At 36.4% G+C, this 18514-nt stretch overlaps 1 pseudogene; it reads left to right on the top strand.

Annotated features, from left to right (window-relative positions):
* LOC109842169 lies at nt 307–8727 on the top strand (annotated as a pseudogene).

The following is an 18514-nucleotide window of genomic DNA, read 5'->3' as shown; positions in this document are numbered from 1 at the left end:
AGAAGTTGTGGACGTCGAGGTACTCGTGCTCAGGGAGCTGAGCAAGTCGATAGAGAGCCCGAGCCGTAGCAGGATTCGCAGTACTTGGTGGATCTCATAGCACCATTAGCAGCTCGTCTGGCAGCTATTGAGGAGTAGTTAGCAGATCAGGTTCGACAGGAAACTCCCATTCAGGAGGAGATGCCAGAAGGAACACCGGTAGTCATACCACCACCTTCAGTTGATGATAGAGTGGCTGAGCAGGAGGCTTGGCTTCATTTAGTAGAGAGGTACCAGAAGTTGAAGGCTCCAGAGTTTCATGGTTCGATGGACTCCATTGCGGCACACAAATGGAAGGAAGATGTAAGTAACATTCTGGACATGCTTAATGTGAATACTATGCAGAAGCAAAAGTTAGCAGCTTTCAGCCTCAAGAGTGATGCAGGAGGATGGTATCAGCTTCGTTTTACTCCAGAGCAGAGGTTGACAGCCTCATGGGAGACTTTTGTGTATTTTTTCGATGAACAGTATGTTTTGACTGTAGTGAAAGCCGGGAAGGAGTTAGAGCTGGCTCGATTGGAGCAGGGGATATGTCAGTGACGGATTTTGAGAGTAAGTTCATGTCACTTCTTAGATTCACTGGCATGTGGCACACCGAGGAGAGGCAGGCTCAGTTGTTCATGATGGGACTTCGCCCAGGTTTACGCTGATACCTAGTATCTCGGAGGTTCCGTTCAGTGTGGGAGGTGGCAGATGCTGCCATGGCTCAGGATACAGACACAACTATATTCATTAAGGGTAAAGATGGAAATGTTAAGTTAGGGTAGTTCGGGGATAAAGGTAAAGGTAAGAGATCTTTTCTAGGCTAAGGAGGACCCCAGCAGTAGGGTAAGGGTCCACAGCAACAGAGCCCCCATAAGAAGGGCCATCAGCAGGATCAGAGGGCACAACAGCAACGTCGATTTTGTGGATCTTGTTTTAATTGTAACAAGCTCGGGCATAGAGTGGCAGAATGCTGCAGCGCACCCACAGCAGGCCAGCAGGGCAGGAATCAGCAGCAGCAGCATCAGAACCGCATTCAAGGACGCGGTCAGGGTCAGCAGTTGAGGATAGAGGCACCTCCAGTAGTCCTGAGGATTAAGGGATAAGTTTGAGCAATTCAAGACCCAGCAGGGACAGATAGTCCTATACGTTCCAGGTGATACAGCACAGCAGACGGGTAGATTGTATGCAGTTGTTCCTTGTGATCACGGCGCGAGCGGGGCTGTGGTGGAAGATACATTCCTTGTGAATTCCTTTCCAGCATGTATTCTTTTTTATTCTGGCGCTTCGCATTTTTTTATCTCCTACGATTTTGCGGTTAGACTTTAGCTTGTGGCGCAGCCATTAGATTTTCCTTTATCGGTATCCACTCCTTTAGGGGAGACGTCTCTTTTAGAGAATATTTGTAGGAGATGTATCGTCAGTTTGGACGATTCCGAGTTCTGATAGACTTGATCATGTTGCATATGTCTGAGTTTGATGTCATCCGTAGTATGGATTGGTTATCTTCCTACCATGTGAGTATTGACTGTTTTACGAAGACAGTCAGTTTATGAGCCTATGATGGATCTGAGTTAGTGGTAGCGACCTCCAGAGACAACTAGTTTGCAGAGACATATTTGGCATATGTCGAGGAGGTGATAATACAGGATCGGGGCGTAGATTTGAGTGAGATGCGAGTAGTCTCAGAGTACCAGGATGTCTTCCAAGACATACCAGGATTACCGAGTAGTCTCAGAGTACCAGGATGTCTTCCAAGACATACCAGGATTACCTCCAGTGAGAGAGGTCGAGTTTTGCATAGAGTTGCAGCGATGTCTTCCAAGACATACCAGGATTACCTCCAGTGAGAGAGGTCGAGTTTTGCATAGAGTTGCAGCTAGACATCGTGCCGATTTCCCGAGCTCCTTACCATATTGCGCCAGCTGAGATGAGGGAGCTACAGATCCAGCTAGATGAGTTATTGTCTCAGGGATTCATTCGACGGAGTCACTCTCTGTGGGGAGCATCGGTCCTCTTTGTGAAGAAGAAGGACGAGAGTATGCGATTATGTATTGATTATCACGAGTTGAACAAGGTCACTATCCGAAACAGGTATCCATTACCGAGGATCAATGACTTGTTCGACCAGCTATAGGGAGCTCAGTGTTTTTCAAAGATAGATCTTCATTCCGGTTATCATCAGTTGCGGGTTCGGGAGATTGATATCCCCAAGACCGGCTTCATGACTCGATATGGGTCTTTTGAGTTTCTTGTCATGCCATTTGGGCTGACCAATACACCCGTAGTATTCATGGATTTGATGAATCAGGTTTTTCGTCCATATTTGGACCAGTTCGCGATAGTTTTCATCGACGATATTCTTATCTATTCGAGATCGGAGGCAGAGCACGAGCAACATTTGAGGTTGGCATTACAAACTTTGCAGGAACACTAACTGTATGCAAAATTTAGCAAATGTGAATTCTGGTTATCGGAGGTCAGATTTTTGGACCATGTCATCAGCCGAGAGGGCATTGCAGTAGATCCGGCCAAAGTAGAGGTCGTTCTTGATTGGGAACCACCGAAGATAGTTACAGAGATTCATAGCTTCCTAGGTCTGGCAGGCTATTACAGAATATTTATTCAAGATTTCTCAAAGATTTCCACGCCACTTACACACCTTACTAAAAAGGATGTACAGTTCATTTGGAGCACAAAGTGCCAGAAGGCATTTGAGACATTGAAGACTAAGTTGACTTCAGCACCAGTATTGATTATTCCCAGCAGTGATAAGACTTTTGTTGTCTATACTGATGCATCTTTATCAGGTCTTGGAGGAGTATTGATACAGACCCAGAGAGTTGTAGCCTATATCTCGAGACAGTTAAGGACTCATGAGCAGAATTATCCCACGTATAATTTGGAGCTAGCAGCAATAGTCTTTGTATTGAAGGCGTGGAGGCATTATTTGTACGAGGTACAGTTTGAGTTATTCACAGACCATCAGAGTCTGAAGTACCTTTTCTCCCAGAAGGAACTTAATTAGAGGCAGCGGCGATGGATTGAGTTCATTAAGGACTACGAGTTCGCGATTCAGTATCACCCGGGGAAGGCGAACGTCGTAGCGGTTCGCGATTCAGTATCACCCGGGGAAGGCGAACGTCGTAGCGGATGCTTTGAGTAGGAAGCGTCGACATGAGATCGCGGCTTTGAGGTGCTCGTTGTATAGAGATCTTCTCACTCTTAGCTAGTTCGATTTTAGGCCAGAGATTGGTAGGACTAGCGCATACTTAGGAGCTATATCAGTGCAGCCATCTTGGAGGGATAGAGTAGTCAGAGCTCAGTTAGAGGACTCTTGGATTCAAATCCGAAAGGAGGAGATTTCCAAAGAGCCCAAGGACGATTAGACCATTAGAGCAGATGGAGGCCTTCAGATAAAGGGTAGGTTGGTTGTGCCAGCTAGTGTAGAGATGAAGAGGGAGTTGTTTAATGAAGCACATCATACCCGATATACAGTACATCCAGGAACCACCAAGATGTACAAGGACTTAAGGAGACACTTTTGGTGGAGTGGTATGTGTAGAGATATTGCAAAGTATATGTGTAGAGATATTGCAAAGTATGTAGTTAAGTGTTTTACCTACCAGCAGGTGAAGGCAGAGCATCAGAGAACAGCAGGAACACTTCAGCCTTTACTCATTCCAGAATGAAAGTGGGCGGACATTTCTATGGACTTCATTATAGGGTTGCCGAAATCGAAGAAGGGGAACGACTCAGTTTGGGTGATAGTAGATCGGTTGACGAAGTCGGCACATTTTATTCCAGTGAGGACTACTTATACTGCAGAGACATATGCGAGGATATTTATCCGGAAGATAGTTCGACTTCACGGAGTTCTAGACATGATTGTATCAGATCGAGGATCAGTTTTCACCTCGCACTTTTGGAGGAGTTTCCAGGATTCATTCGGCAACAGGTTATTACACATCAGTGTTTTTCATCCTCAGACAGACGATCAGACAGAGAGAGTGAACCAGGTGTTGGAGGATATGTTGTGGGCTTGTATCATTGATTTTCAAGGCAGCTGGGAGGATCATATTCCATTAATAGAGTTTGCTTATGACAATAGTTATCAAGCTACCATCGGGATGGCGCCGTACGAAGCCTTATACGGGAGGCCTTGCAGATTGCCTATATGTTAAGCAGAGCCAAATGATAGTCTATTACTTGGCCCAGAGCTAGTTAGGCAAACCATGGAAAATGTGGCTTTGATTCGAGAGCGCATTCTTGCTACACAGAGTAGGCAAAAGAGTTATGCAGATCAGCGGAGACGACCCTTAGGATTTCAGGTCAAAGACTTAGTTATATTGAAAGTATCACCGATGAAGGGCGTTCAGCGATTCGGTAGACGGGGGAAGCTCGCCCCGAGATATGTTGGTCCTTCCAGGATTATTGAGCGCATTAAAACTATTTCATATAGATTAGATCTTCTGGCATCGATGTCGAGTGTACACGATATATTTCATATTTCGATGCTTAAGAAGCATTTGCGTGACGAAGAGCAACAGAGGGTGATTGATTCACCAAAGGTTGAGATACATAATGATTTGACCACCGTAGAGATTTCGGTATGCATTCTTGCTAGAGAGAATAAAAAGCTTAGAAACAAAGTCATTTCATTAGTGAAAGTTCAGTGGAACTGGCAAGGAGCTGAAGAGATTTCTTGGGAGCTCGAGGAGGATGTTCGTCGCGACTACCCACATCTGTTTGAACAGGTAAGGTCGATATTTAAATGTGCTTATATGCGTTGATAGATTTGATTATATGTGTTGTTTAGTCACATTTATATTTAACGCTAGAATGGGTCATTCAACACTTAGCTCTTAATTATTCAGAACATATGGTGTATATATGGGGGGTTCCTTGTTTGGATTTTTCGCCCGACATACTAGTTCCGTCTAATTAGGGGTTAAGTGAGAATGTACGCATTTTAGATTGTTAAGTTTAAATATTGCTTATATTTCAAATCGGGAGATTAATGATACGAGATGTGTACGTGAGGGTTTCCTTGTTTGGATTATCCCCTTTTGTGCTTTTCTCGTATTATTAATCTCTGCGATGCGACTGCGGAATTTCGAGGACGAAATTCTTTTAAGGGAGGGTGAATGTAAAACCCCAAAAATTTATGTTAATATAATTAATATGAGATTAATTATGATTTATGGATATTTATTTTGGTAAATATAGTTAAATGGGGTATGAGTATGATACCATGTGTTTTGAATATGAATGAGTTCATACATGAGAAAGAAAAGAGTCGAAACATGCACAATGGCCAAATATGTGTAACTAGAAAATTCCAGTCCGGTCGACCGTCACGGTCGACTGTGAAACCTGTAGAAGTCAAATTCCTATTTTGAGTTGGTTTTGGTTTTCTAAAGCCTATATTCGTTTTCCCTGGTTTATATATTAAACTTTCACGATTTTTCTCAGTTTTCTAAGAACCCTGGGGCGTCACAGTTGGTATCAGAGCTCTAGTTCTAATATCGTTAGGATTATCCATGTGTCATATTGTGGAGCTAGGATAGAGTTTCCTAGGAATCGTGTATACAGTCCGCTAGGAATTCCTAGTGTGAGTGAAGATGTATTATATATATATGCGGAAAATTACAAATATTTTTTTTATGATGAACTATTTGCTTTGAATAATAAGGCATGCTATGAGTAATATGTGATATGATTTACTTATTGGTATACGTTATATCTTTTTCTGCTTGAGTTTTAATCATGTTTGAATCACCTAAATACGGCGTGAACACGACACACACAACCAGATTGAGAATCTGGAATATCAGCCCACGGCCGACCGCGCCATAGCGGTGGTCAACCGCGTGCAGGACAGAGGCCTGAGTAGGCTCTGGAACTCGTCGCGGTCGACCGCCGTTCTCGTTCGGTCAACCGCCACACAGTCAGTGGCCTTGTGCATGTTTTGTTCGACTACTGAGTTTTCGAGCTAGTCTCTCGACCTTGCACTGTTATGATTTAATGTTTATGAGTTGTATAACACCTGAGATGTCAGTGAACACCAGTTATGGACACGCACACCGAGATATATGCATGTATGTTTAGAATATGTGGTGTCAACATATTTTTGTCCTAATTTAAGTTGATAAATATGAAGAGCATAGTATATTTCATTGTATTCCGGAATAGGAAGATAAAACCTACTTTCGCAAGGCGATTGAGTAAGAGTATTACAAAAGTATCGTCATTCCGTTGTATTCCGGAATAGGAAGATAAGACCTATTTTCGCAGGGCGATTGAGTAATAGTATTACAAAAGTATCGTCATTTCATTGTATTCCGGGATAGCGAGATAAAACCTATTGCCGCAGAGCGATTGAGTAATAATATTATAAAAGTATCGCTATTGCATAAGGAGATGCACATATGTAAGTATTATTTATCGTATTTTGCTTTCATATTGGTTTGTATCGCTATTGCATAAGGAGATGCACATATGTAAGTATTATTTATCGTATTTTGCTTTCATATTGGTTTTCCGTGAGTAGGGTATTTCCTTTAAGATTGTGGCTTACATGACATGGCTTATGATTGATTTTTTGTTCTGGATGAGATCCCTCTTATGTTAGAGCTGTCTACCTAAGTGTAATTAGATGAGATATTTATTCTACATGTTTGAGGTTTGGAGTGTTTTCCTTTTGGTTTCTTGCTTTCATTCATAGGGTTTAGAGTCAGTATTTAGGGAGCCACAATTTGAGACATGGTATATACATAAGGGTTTCCTTGTTTGGATTATTTCGCTCGACGTACTAACTCTCGTGTTGTGATTTCCTAAATATTAACTTCCAGTTAGAATTTTATGAATGATTTTATATGTATATGTACTAACACTATTTTTTATATACTCCTACCCCTTCCCCTGGGGAGAGGTGGAGATGATCTCGCTATAGCGCTTTGACGCGCGTTGTTTTCCCCTTTTGCAGGCAGTGAGTCAGGCGCACGGAGAGTCGCAGGTTGATGAGATTTTCTCATAGATTCCATCTAGCTATTTACTATTTAGTAGTTATTTCAGAACTCCACAGTTAGTTGTTTATGTTCAGACTCTAGATTTGTATTTTATTTTGTAGAGACTAAGAGTCATAGTGATATTTTGTTTGACTCATTGTACTTGAGGTTTATTTCATACTCGGAGGTATTTATACTCTATTTTAGTTGGGCTCACTAATGATTATTCTCATGCTTCCTCTGTGTATATTTGGCTTTACTCTATTTCTTTTATTTGCCTGTCTGTACCTTCACCTATTTTTTGTTTTCACTAGAGAGATAGTAATTGTGATGGTAAAACATGTCATAACACGGTGTTTGGTGCTTGGTATGTTTGACATTCTGGGTTTCGTCTTGGACTGCAACATCGCGCGAAACCTGGGGCGTCACATTTTCCTAAATGTGTGGGCATTGGTTTGGTTTTTCCAATTATGAGAACATTTCCTTTGGTTTTCCAAGTGTGAGGCTATTTTTGTGTTATTATTTTCAAGTGTGAGGTGTTTTGAGTTTTTGCCTCTATCAAGTTTAATGTACTCTTCCTGTGACTTGCTTAAAAAAATTTAGATTCTCATTATTGCTGAAATTAGGTTATAAAATATATTTCTTAGTTTTTGAACAAGAGAATTAGTTTTGTAGTAGTTTGAGATTAATTAGTAGATTTTTTGAATAAATTCATGTTCAAGATTTGCACCATTCCTTTGGACACTGCAAAAGTCAGGTTTCAGCTTCAAAAGAAAGCGGTTTTAGGAGATGTAGCGACTTTACCAAAATACAGAGGCATGTTAGGCACTATATCTACAATTGCTAGAGAAGAAGGCCTGGCAACACTTTGGAAAGGTGTTGTGCCAGGATTACATCGTCAATGTGTATTTGGAGGCCTACGGGTTGGACTGTATGAGCCGGTAAGTTTATACTATTTATCAAATGTGAATTTGCTTGATATTTATATTCCTTATTTGTCAGTTGTTGGCTCTTTTGTTAGTTTAAATCCTTGTATGTTGGTGAGAATTTCGTTGGAGATATTCTTCTAACCAGGAAAATACTTGCTGGCCTTACAACTGGTAGGTCTAGGTCCATTTTATAGTTTAATTCATAATGTCCGTGTTAGTGAAACTGCATCTGTTTGACCAATTTACATTTGAGTTTTTTTTAATTTCTAAGGTAAGATTTCTTCTTTAGGCTACTCCTGCCAATTTTATAACATGTTTGTGTTATAATTTTTAAATATGTGTTATAGCAATAACAGTCGCTAATCCAACCGATTTGGTGAAAGTACGACTTTAAGCTGAAGGCAAGCTTCCAACGGGTGTACCAAAACGTTATTCAGGAGCTCCGAATGGTTACTCTACTATAGTCAGACAGGTTTTATATTGAACTCCAATTAATTCTATATTTTCTCAGTCATGTTATTTTACTGAAGTTGTCAAAGATTTCAAAATGTTAGGAAGGAGTTTGTGCTCTGTGGACTGAGATTGGTCCTAATATTGCACGTAATGCTATAATAAATGCTGTAGAATTGGCAAGTTATGACCAAGTGAAACAGGTTTATATTACAGTCATCAAAGAAGATTCTCATTGGATATTTTTGTATCCTTTTATTATAGCATTACGTGTATGTAGTGGTGCATGCTTGTGTGTGTTGGCCTTCTTGTTTTGATGATGATTTACAAACAATTTACTACTAATATTGTTTGTCTAGTGTTTGTGTATTCCTATGTATTGTAGACAAACAACGTAGTTGGAGGATGGATGAAATAGAGCTTCAACAATGATATCCAATGGAGGTTAGCGGAATAGTGGAGTGAAGCCTTGCAATTCAAAGTTAAAAATCAAGTTCAAGCTTCATCCGCGAGATTACCAAGTCAAGCATATTGAAGACCAATCAAGCTTGGGTAAATTAGTTTAGGGCTTATATTATGTGTGTTAATACTTCAAGCTCAAACATACACACACATATATATTTGTGATTTTCGTAACTATAAGTGTTTTTATGCAAAATAAGTTTTGGACTATATTTACATCATAAACAACTTTTATTATGCCCATATAAATATTCCATAAGTTTTCAAAACTTGTTTTGAGTCAAAAATAACAATCACATGTTTTTTCATATATACGTCTTTTAGTGCTTTTGCAGAATACAGTGTTTTTCACAAATTATAAATGCAAATTGAGAAATTCTTTTTCTAACATGTTTGTTTTCATGTTTACAAACATTTCTCAAAGTTTTATCAAGTTTGGAATTGATTTGTTATGTTTAATGGAATTTATAAAATCATAATTTTTATTCGTGCATGTTCGTGCATGTTTTACAAAATAGATGAGTTTTCATAAATGGGAAATGATATTCAAGAAATTCTTTGTTTTACATGTTTATCTACATGTTTAGAAACTTTCCTCAAAATTTTACTATTTTTGGAGTTGATTTACTGTGCCTAATTGATTTTACAAAATCGTGTATCACAGCAGATTTTTAGAAACTGTATTTCTGTGTTCAAACATTTATTTCTCTCAACTGGCAAATGCTTTTTCAGAAATTCTTTCTCTAACATATTTTTATACATGTCTAGAACCTTTCCTCAAAATTTCATAATTTTTGGAGCTGTTTTACTATTTTTAACCAATTTTATAAAATTGGATATACCTGCTACAGTACCGCCGGTCGACCGATATTCCCGCCGGTCGACCGACGAACTCTCTGGATGTCTCCAGAGTTTCTGACCTTGTTCGCGGTCGACCGCGATTTTCATCGGTCGACCGCTGTAGTTCCAACGGTTCTTTTTAGAGCCGTTGCAGAATGGTTTTTTTATCATTTTGTTTGGGTTTTTGGCTGAGTTTTGAGAGGGTATAAATACCCCATTGCCTTCAGCTCTCCTACTAACAAGAGAATGGTTTAAAAGACTTTAACAAGGGTTTAAACTTGTTTAGTGTTTGTTTAAGTTTGTTTTAAGAAGCTTTTAAGCATTTGAGTGTTTCGGTTTTGTGATTCAATTCTACAAGAGCTTGAGGAGATCATCTATTGGTGTTTGGGCATTCAACTATTCTCCCTCCAACTCTTGATATATTGAGAAGTTTTCTAAACTCTATTTCTAGCTTTTTTATATATTTGATTATCATTGTTATTAAGCTAGAACTACATTGAGTTTAGTTTTGATTTATATCTCTTTGTTCACACACAACCTATTGAGCTTATTGTATTTACATTCATAGTATAATTTGGGGTTGTGGGTTTGTGACTAAGAGTTGTGCTTAATTGAGTTCTCACCTTGTTTTGAGAACAATCATTTGTTATATTTTATGCTTATTGTGAGAATCATTTTGTAATACACTTGTACACCGAGTGAGGAGTGTGTGGTGAGAGTCGGGGATCGTCCCAAGAGGAGTGGCGTCGGTTGACGTACCTAGAGAGAGGTTGTAACCGAGCACTTGAGGGAGACACGGCTAGGTCCAACACTTAGTGGGTATAGAGTGTGATTCCATAGTGTTTGTTGTGTGAGAGTTTTCGGTGAACTTGTAAACCGAGTGTGTAGAAGAAGTTCTGGCTTCCAAACCGGATTGTGTTAGTGGATTTCTCCCCGGGAGTGGGGAGCGGAGACGTAGGACGGAAGGTCCGAACTCCGTGATCATATTGCTTGTTTGAGTGTGCTTTGGCGTTCATTCATATTTATGTTCATATCTTATATCGCCATTGTCATTAGCTCATTATCTATATCATCCACTATCTTGTTTTAGATTGTTTACCCCTTGTGTTGTTTATATATTCTTGCATATATACTTTGCTATATATCTCTTTGCTAGGATATATCATATTGTATATTGCTTATTCTTGCTTATAACTCTTGTATATCTATCTTGCAAGAATACATCTTGTTAATTAATTTTAATTGGCATTTAATCGGATTAGATTAGCATAAGACCCTAATCACCCCCCCTCTAGGGTCTAACAATTGGTATCAGAGCTTGGTGCTCTTTGATTTAAGGTCTAATCGCCTTGAGTTAAAGATCCAAGTTATCTCTTTGTGCTAATCTTGTTTTGATTATATTTGTATCTTGCTTGCATATTTTTACAAATTATGGATATGAATGATGTATGTTGTTTAGGCTATGATTCTAGTGTTGCGCCTAAATTCAATGTTTTCCCCTATGCTCAATGGTGCTTTAGATTCAAAATATTTGTTCAATCTAAAAATATCGATTTATGGGAAATTATTGATTGTGCTTATATTGTGCCCACGTTGGAGAAATCCAAGTGGAGCAAACATGAACAAGATTGTGTTAGAATATATGCATAATGCACTTGATTCCTCTATTTCTAACAAGCTTGTTTCCTTTGATAGTGCTTACAAATTGTGGACATTCATAGAAGCACATCATGGTAACTTGGAGGAGATCCAAAGGATTCCGGCGGATTCTTCCTCAAGTAATATTGGAGCTTCATCATGCACACGGCCACTAGGCGATAGCCCTAGTGAGGTTTGCGAGTTCGAAACCATAAATGATTTACCTAATGATGAACTTGCTTGTGCTAGTGAAAAATTATTACATGCCTTTAACAAATTGCAAAATGATTTCATTAATTTACAAAGCAAGCATGAAATTTTGAAATCCGATCATGAGTTGTTAGCATCTAAGTTTGAAACTATTTCTAATGAAAATGTGATCCTTAAAGAAAACAATGAAAAATTAAAATTGGATCATGTTTCTTTAACTTCAAACTTTGCTAGTTTAACTCATAAAAGAGATAATGCCATGTTAGAAGTAAAGAATATACAAAATAATACTGTTTCTTTTATAAATAACTATTTATGTTCTACTTGTAAAAATGCATATGTGCCTAAAAATGAAGATTTGAATCTTATAAAAAATAGCATTTCATCTTTAGATTCAACTTTGAAAATATGCATTAATAACCATAAGAAGCTTATGGACATGTGTGCCAAGACTAAATCAAAATCATCCACTCATTATGCACACATGTATAGCAAAACTTATAAGTGTTCTATTTGCGGCTGTCAAGGTCATTTAGCTAAGTTTTGTTATGATGCACAAAAGCATAAGAATATTAATCATTCTTGTGCATCTCATGTAGCTTCTTCATCACATGTACACACACATGCACCCATTATTCATCATAAGCATGCTCATGTGTATAAATGTGATCATTGTGGTCGTCTTGGTCATTTGGCTAAATATTGTTTCGATTTGAAAATTAAATCTCATTTGCCAAATGCTTCTAGTAGACCATATGTTTTTAAATGTGATGTTTGTGGTAGGTTTGGACATCTTGCTAAATTTTGTTTTGATTTGCAAAATACTCCAAATTTGCAATTTGCTCGAAAAAGACCACCTTTGTTTAATAACGTTTCTCATTTGCAAAATAATTTTAAAAGAAAATCTTTATTTGCAATTTTGATGAGAGGTTTGTGTCTATATAACCCTCCGGGTTTATTGGGTGTTTATTCCCAAATTATGTTTACCGGGTGCAAAAATGTTTATATGGGTTAATACTAGCTCAAGAGCTAGATATAGTTGCCTCTCTTGATTTTTGAAAATCAAAGATGATTTTTAGTTTTTCAAATCCATAGTTCATGAGTTACTTTTGAGCTATGAAAATTTTGCTTTGATTTGTTATTTTGAATTCATTATATAAGCACAAATGGATGATTCAAATTTTAAATATGCTTTATAATGTACTCTATGAGTGGTTTGATCAAGTTCTTCATTGATCAAACATCGTTTTTGGATATAAATTTTGATTTATGATTTCTTTTGATGGATTTGTTTTCATTTGAAAACTTTTTTGCATGTTTCTCATGTTCCTCTTCTTTTGATTTCATAAATCTACTTTTATACATATTTTTTATGTTCTTGGATATGAGACACATATTTTATTTTATATGTGTTCCCATTGTCTTTTTGTATGTGAGTGGTGTTTAGCATATTTCTCATTTATGCTTGCTCACATATGTTTGCCATGATATTCATTTCATATATTCCATATGGCATTTTGATAGGGGGAGCAATCCCTATATCTTTTTATGTTTGATACTCACCCGTGCTTATTGATAGGGGGAGCTTTCGCTCTCTTATTCTTTTTGTCCCCTTTTTGATGTTGTCAAAGGGGGAGAAATATTGTGAGTATATGTATATTCTTTCTTGTTTATATGCATGTGAATTATAATTTATATAATCATTTCCTTTCATGCATATATCCTTTTTGTAAATTATTTGTCATCATCAAAAAGGGGGAGATTGTTGGCCTTCTTGTTTTAATGATGATTTATAAACAATTTACTACTAATATTGTTTGTCTAGTGTTTGTGTATTCCTATGTATTGTAGACAAACAACGTAGTTGGAGGATGGATGGAATAGAGCTTCAACGATGATATCCAATGGAGGTTGGCGGAATAGTGGAGTGAAGCCTTGCAATTCAAAATTAAAAATCAAGTTCAAGCTTCATCCGCGAGATTACCAAGTCAAGCATATTGAAGACCAATCAAGCTTGGGTAAATTAGTTTAGGGCTTATATTATGTGTGTTAATATTTCAAGCTCAAACATACACACACATATATATTTGTGATTTTCGTAACTATAAGTGTTTTTATGCAAAATAAGTTTTGGACTATATTTACATCATAAACAACTTTTATTATGCCCATATAAATATTCCATAAGTTTTCAATACTTGTTTTGAGTCAAAAATAACAATCACATGTTTTTTCATATATACGTCTTTTAGTGCTTTTGCAGAATACAGTGTTTTTCACAAATTATAAATGTAAATTAAGAAATTCTTTTTCTAACATGTTTTTTTTCATGTTTACAAACATTTCTCAAAGTTTCATCAAGTTTGGAATTAATTTGTTATGTTTAATGGAATTTACAAAATCATAATTTTCATTCGTGCATGTTCGTGCATGTTTTACAAAATAGATGAGTTTTCATAAATGGGAAATGATATTTAAGAAATTCTTTGTTTAACATGTTTATCTATATGTTTAGAAACGTTTCTCAAAATTTTACCATTTTTGGAGTTGATTTACTGTGCCTAATTGATTTTACAAAATCGTGTATCACAGCAGATTTTTAGAAACTGTATTTCTGTGTTCAAACATTTATTTCTCTCAACTGGGAAATGATTTTTCAGAAATTATTTCTCTAACATATTTTTATACATGTCTAGAACCTTCCCTCAAACTTTCATAATTTTTGGAACTGTTTTACTATTTTTAAACAATTTTATAAAATCGGATATACCTGCTACAGTACCGCCGGTCGACCGATATTTCCGCCGGTCGACCGACGAACTCTCTGGATGTCTCCTGAGTTTCTGACATTGTTCGCGGTCGACCGCGATTTTCATCGGTCGACCGCTTTAGTTCCAACGGTTCTTTTTAGAGCCGTTGCAGAATGGTTTTTTTGTCATTTTGTTTGGGTTTTTGGCTGAGTTTTGAGAGGGTATAAATACCCCATTGCCTTCAGCTCTCCTACTAACAAGAGAATGGTTTAAAAGACTTTAACAATGGTTTAAACTTGTTTAGTGTTTGTTTAAGTTTGTGACTAAGAGTTGTGCTTAATTGAGTTCTCACCTTGTTTTGAGAACAATCATTTGTTATATTTTGTGCTTATTGTGAGAATCATTTTGTAATACACTTGTACACCGAGTGAGGAAAGAGGAGTGGCGTCGGTTGACGAACCTAGGGAGAGGTTGTAACCGAGCACTTGAGGGAGACACGGCTAGGTCCAACACTTAGTGGGTGTAGAGTGTGATTGCATAGTGTTTGTTGTGTGAGAGTTTTCGGTGAACTTGTAAACCGAGTGTGTAGAAAAAGTTCTGGCTTCCAAACCGGATCGTGTTAGTGGATTTCTCGCCGGGAGTGGGGAGCGGAGACGTAGGACGGAAGGTCCGAACTCCGTGATCATATTGCTTGTTTGAGTGTGCTTTGGCGTTCATTCATATTTATGTTCATATCTTATATCGCCATTGTGCATTGCTCATTTCTATATCATCCACTATCTTGTTTAGATTGTTTATCCTTGTGTAGTTTATATATCCTTGCATATATATATTCATCATATAGGATATATCTCTTTGTTGTTCATATTGCTTATCCTAGCTTACATATCTTGTTATATTTCACTCTTGCTAGGATAACTTGTTAATAAGTTTTAATTGTTTTAATTGGTATTTAATCGGATTAGATTAGCATAAGACCCTAATCACCCCCCCTCTAGGGTCTAACAATTGGTATCAGAGCTTGGTGCTCTTTGATTTAAGGTCTAATCGCCTTGAGTTAAAGATCCAAGTTATCTCTTTGTGCTAATCTTGTTTTGATTATATTTGTATCTTGCTTGCATATTTTTACAAATTATGGATATGAATGATGTATCTTGTTTAGGCTATGATTCTAGTGTTGCTCCTAAATTCAATGTTTTCCCCTATGCTCAATGGTGCTTTAGATTCAAAATATTTGTTCAATCTAAAAATATCGAATAATGGGAAATCATTGATTGTGCTTATATTATGCCCACGTTGGAGAAATCCAAGTGGAGCAAACATGATAAAAAGATGTTTATTATGAACAAGCTTATGTTAAAATTTTTATTAAATGCATTTGATTCATTGTGGACATTCATAGAAGCACATCATGGTAACTTGGAGGAGATCCAAAGGATTCCGGCGGATTCTTCCTCAAGTAATATTGGAGCTTCATCATGCACACGGCCACTAGGCGATAGCCCTAGTGAGGTTTGCGAGTTCGAAACCATAAATGATTTACCTAATGATGAACTTGTTTATGCTAGTGAAAAATTATTACATGCCTTTAACAAATTGCAAAATGATTTCATTAATTTACAAAGCAAGCATGAAATTTTGAAACCCGATCATGAGTTGTTAGCATCTAAGTTTGAAACTATTTCTAATGAAAATGTGATCCTTAAAGAAAACAATGAAAAATTAAAATTGGATCATGTTTCTTTAACTTCAAACGTTGCTAGTTTAACTCATGAAAGAGATAATGCCATGTTAGAAGTAAAGAACATACAAAATAACACTGCTTCTTTTATAAATGACTACTTATGTTCTACTTCTAAAAGTATTTATGTTCTACTTCTAAAAATGCATATGTGCCTAAAAATGAAGATTTGAATCTTATGAAAAATAGCATTTCATCTTTAGATTCAACTTTGAAAATATGCATTAATAACCATAAGAAACTTATGGACAAGTGTGCTAAATCTAGTAAATCACCCATACACTATGCACACTTGTATAGCAAAGTTTACAAGTGCTCCATTTGTGGTCGTAAAGGCCATTTAGCTAAATTTTGCTATGATGCACAAAAACATAAGAATATTAATCCTTCTTGTGCATCTCATCAAGTTTCTTCATCACATGTACACACACATGCACATGCATCTATTTCTCATCATAAGCATGCTAATGTGTATAAATGTGATCTATGTGGTCGGTTTGGCCATTTGGCAAAGTTTTGCTTTGACATGAAAAAGAATTCTAGATTGCCAAATGTTTTTCATAGACCACATGTTTTTAAATGTCATGTTTGTGGTAGGTTTGGACATCTTGCTAAATTTTGTTTTGATATACAAAAAGCTTCTAAATTGCAATATGTTCCAAATAGACCATTGTTTAAGAATGTTTCTCATTTGCAAAATAATTTTAAAAGAAAATCTTTATTTGCAAATGATTCCCGTGCACGAGCTAATGGTCCACAAAAACAAATGGATCTCTTTCATTGCACAAATTGCAATCGGAAGGGTCATTTGAATGAATATTGTTTTGACCATGTTAGTGCACCATATGTGCCTAAGAGGGTTCATAACCCTAAGGCTTTGAGCTTTAATGATAGGGGTCATGTCCCTAAATCTTTTGGTACCAAGAGTTCTTGGGTACCAAAACAAATTTAAATTTTAAACCAAGAATTTTAGTATTCTTATTTTTCCTTTTTCTTGGTTATTTGAAAATTATGCTTTGAAACTTTTTATGAAAACAAATTTTCTTTGGTCAAATTCTTTTGTTTTCATAATTCCTAGTTTTGATTTTGATGAGAGGTTTGTATTTATATAACCCTCCGGATTTATTGGGTGTTTATTCCCAAATCATGTTTACCGGATGCTAAAATGTTCATATGGGTTAATACTAGCTCAAGAGCTAGATATAGTTGCCTCTCTTGATTTTTGAAAATCAAAGATGATTTTTAGTTTTTCAAATCCATAGTTCATGAGTTACTTTTGAGCTATGAAAATTTTGCTTTGATTTGTTATTTTGAATTCATTATATAAGCACAAATAGATGATTCAAATTTTAAATATGCTTTATAATGTATTCTATGAGTGGTTTGATCAAGTTATGTAAAGAAAATTTTTCTTTATTGATCAAACATTGTTTTTGAATATAAACTTTGATTTATGATTTCTTTTGGTTGAATTGTTTTCATTTGAAAACGTTTTGCATGATTCTCATGTTCCTCTTCTTTTGATTTCATAAATCTATTCTTTTATATGGTTTTTATATTTTTTGTGTTAATGAGACACTATTTTCATATTGACATATTTATATGTGTTCTCATCATCTTCATGTATGTGAGTAAATTTTTAGCATATTCATGTATGCTTGCTCACATATGTTTTGCCATGATCTTCATCGCATATATTCTATATGGCTTTTTGATAGGGGGAGCAATCCCTATACTTGTTTGATACTCACCTATGCTTATATTCATTTCCTTCATGCATATATTTCTTTTTGTAAATTGTTTGTCATCATCAAAAAGGGGGAGATTGTTGGCCTTCTTGTTTTGATGATGTTTAACAAACAATTTATTACTAATGTTGTTTGTCTAGTGTTTGTGCATTCCTATGTTTTATAGACAAACAAGTTGTTGGAGGATGGATGGAATAGCGCTTTAACGACGATATCAAATGGAGGTTGGCGGAATTATGGAGTGAAGCATCGTACAATTCAAGTTCAAGATCCAAGTTTAGCTTCATCCGCAACGTGTACCAAGTTGAGCTACAATGAAGATCAAGATCATTGCTTGGGTATATTTAGTATAGGTTTATATCATGTGTGTTAATTCTATAAGCTCAAACATACACACATATATATTTGTGATTTTCGTAACTATAAGTGTTTTTATGCAAAATAAGTTTTGGACTATATTTACATCATAAACAACTTTTATTATGTCCATATAAATATTCCATAAGTTTTCAAAACTTGTTTTGAGTCAAAAATAACAATCACATGTTTTTTCATATATACGTCTTTTAGTGCTTTTGCAGAATACAGTGTTTTTCACAAATTATAAATGTAAATTAAGAAATTCTTTTTCTAATATGTTTGTTTTCATGTTTACAAACATTTCTCAAAGTTTCATCAAGTTTGGAATTGATTTGTTATGTTTAATGGAATTTAC

The sequence above is a fragment of the Asparagus officinalis genome, chromosome 5 (assembly GCF_001876935.1).
Source record: "Asparagus officinalis chromosome 5, Aspof.V1, whole genome shotgun sequence".
Lineage (NCBI taxonomy): Eukaryota > Viridiplantae > Streptophyta > Magnoliopsida > Asparagales > Asparagaceae > Asparagus > Asparagus officinalis.
This window is presented reverse-complemented; position numbering and strand designations above follow the sequence as displayed.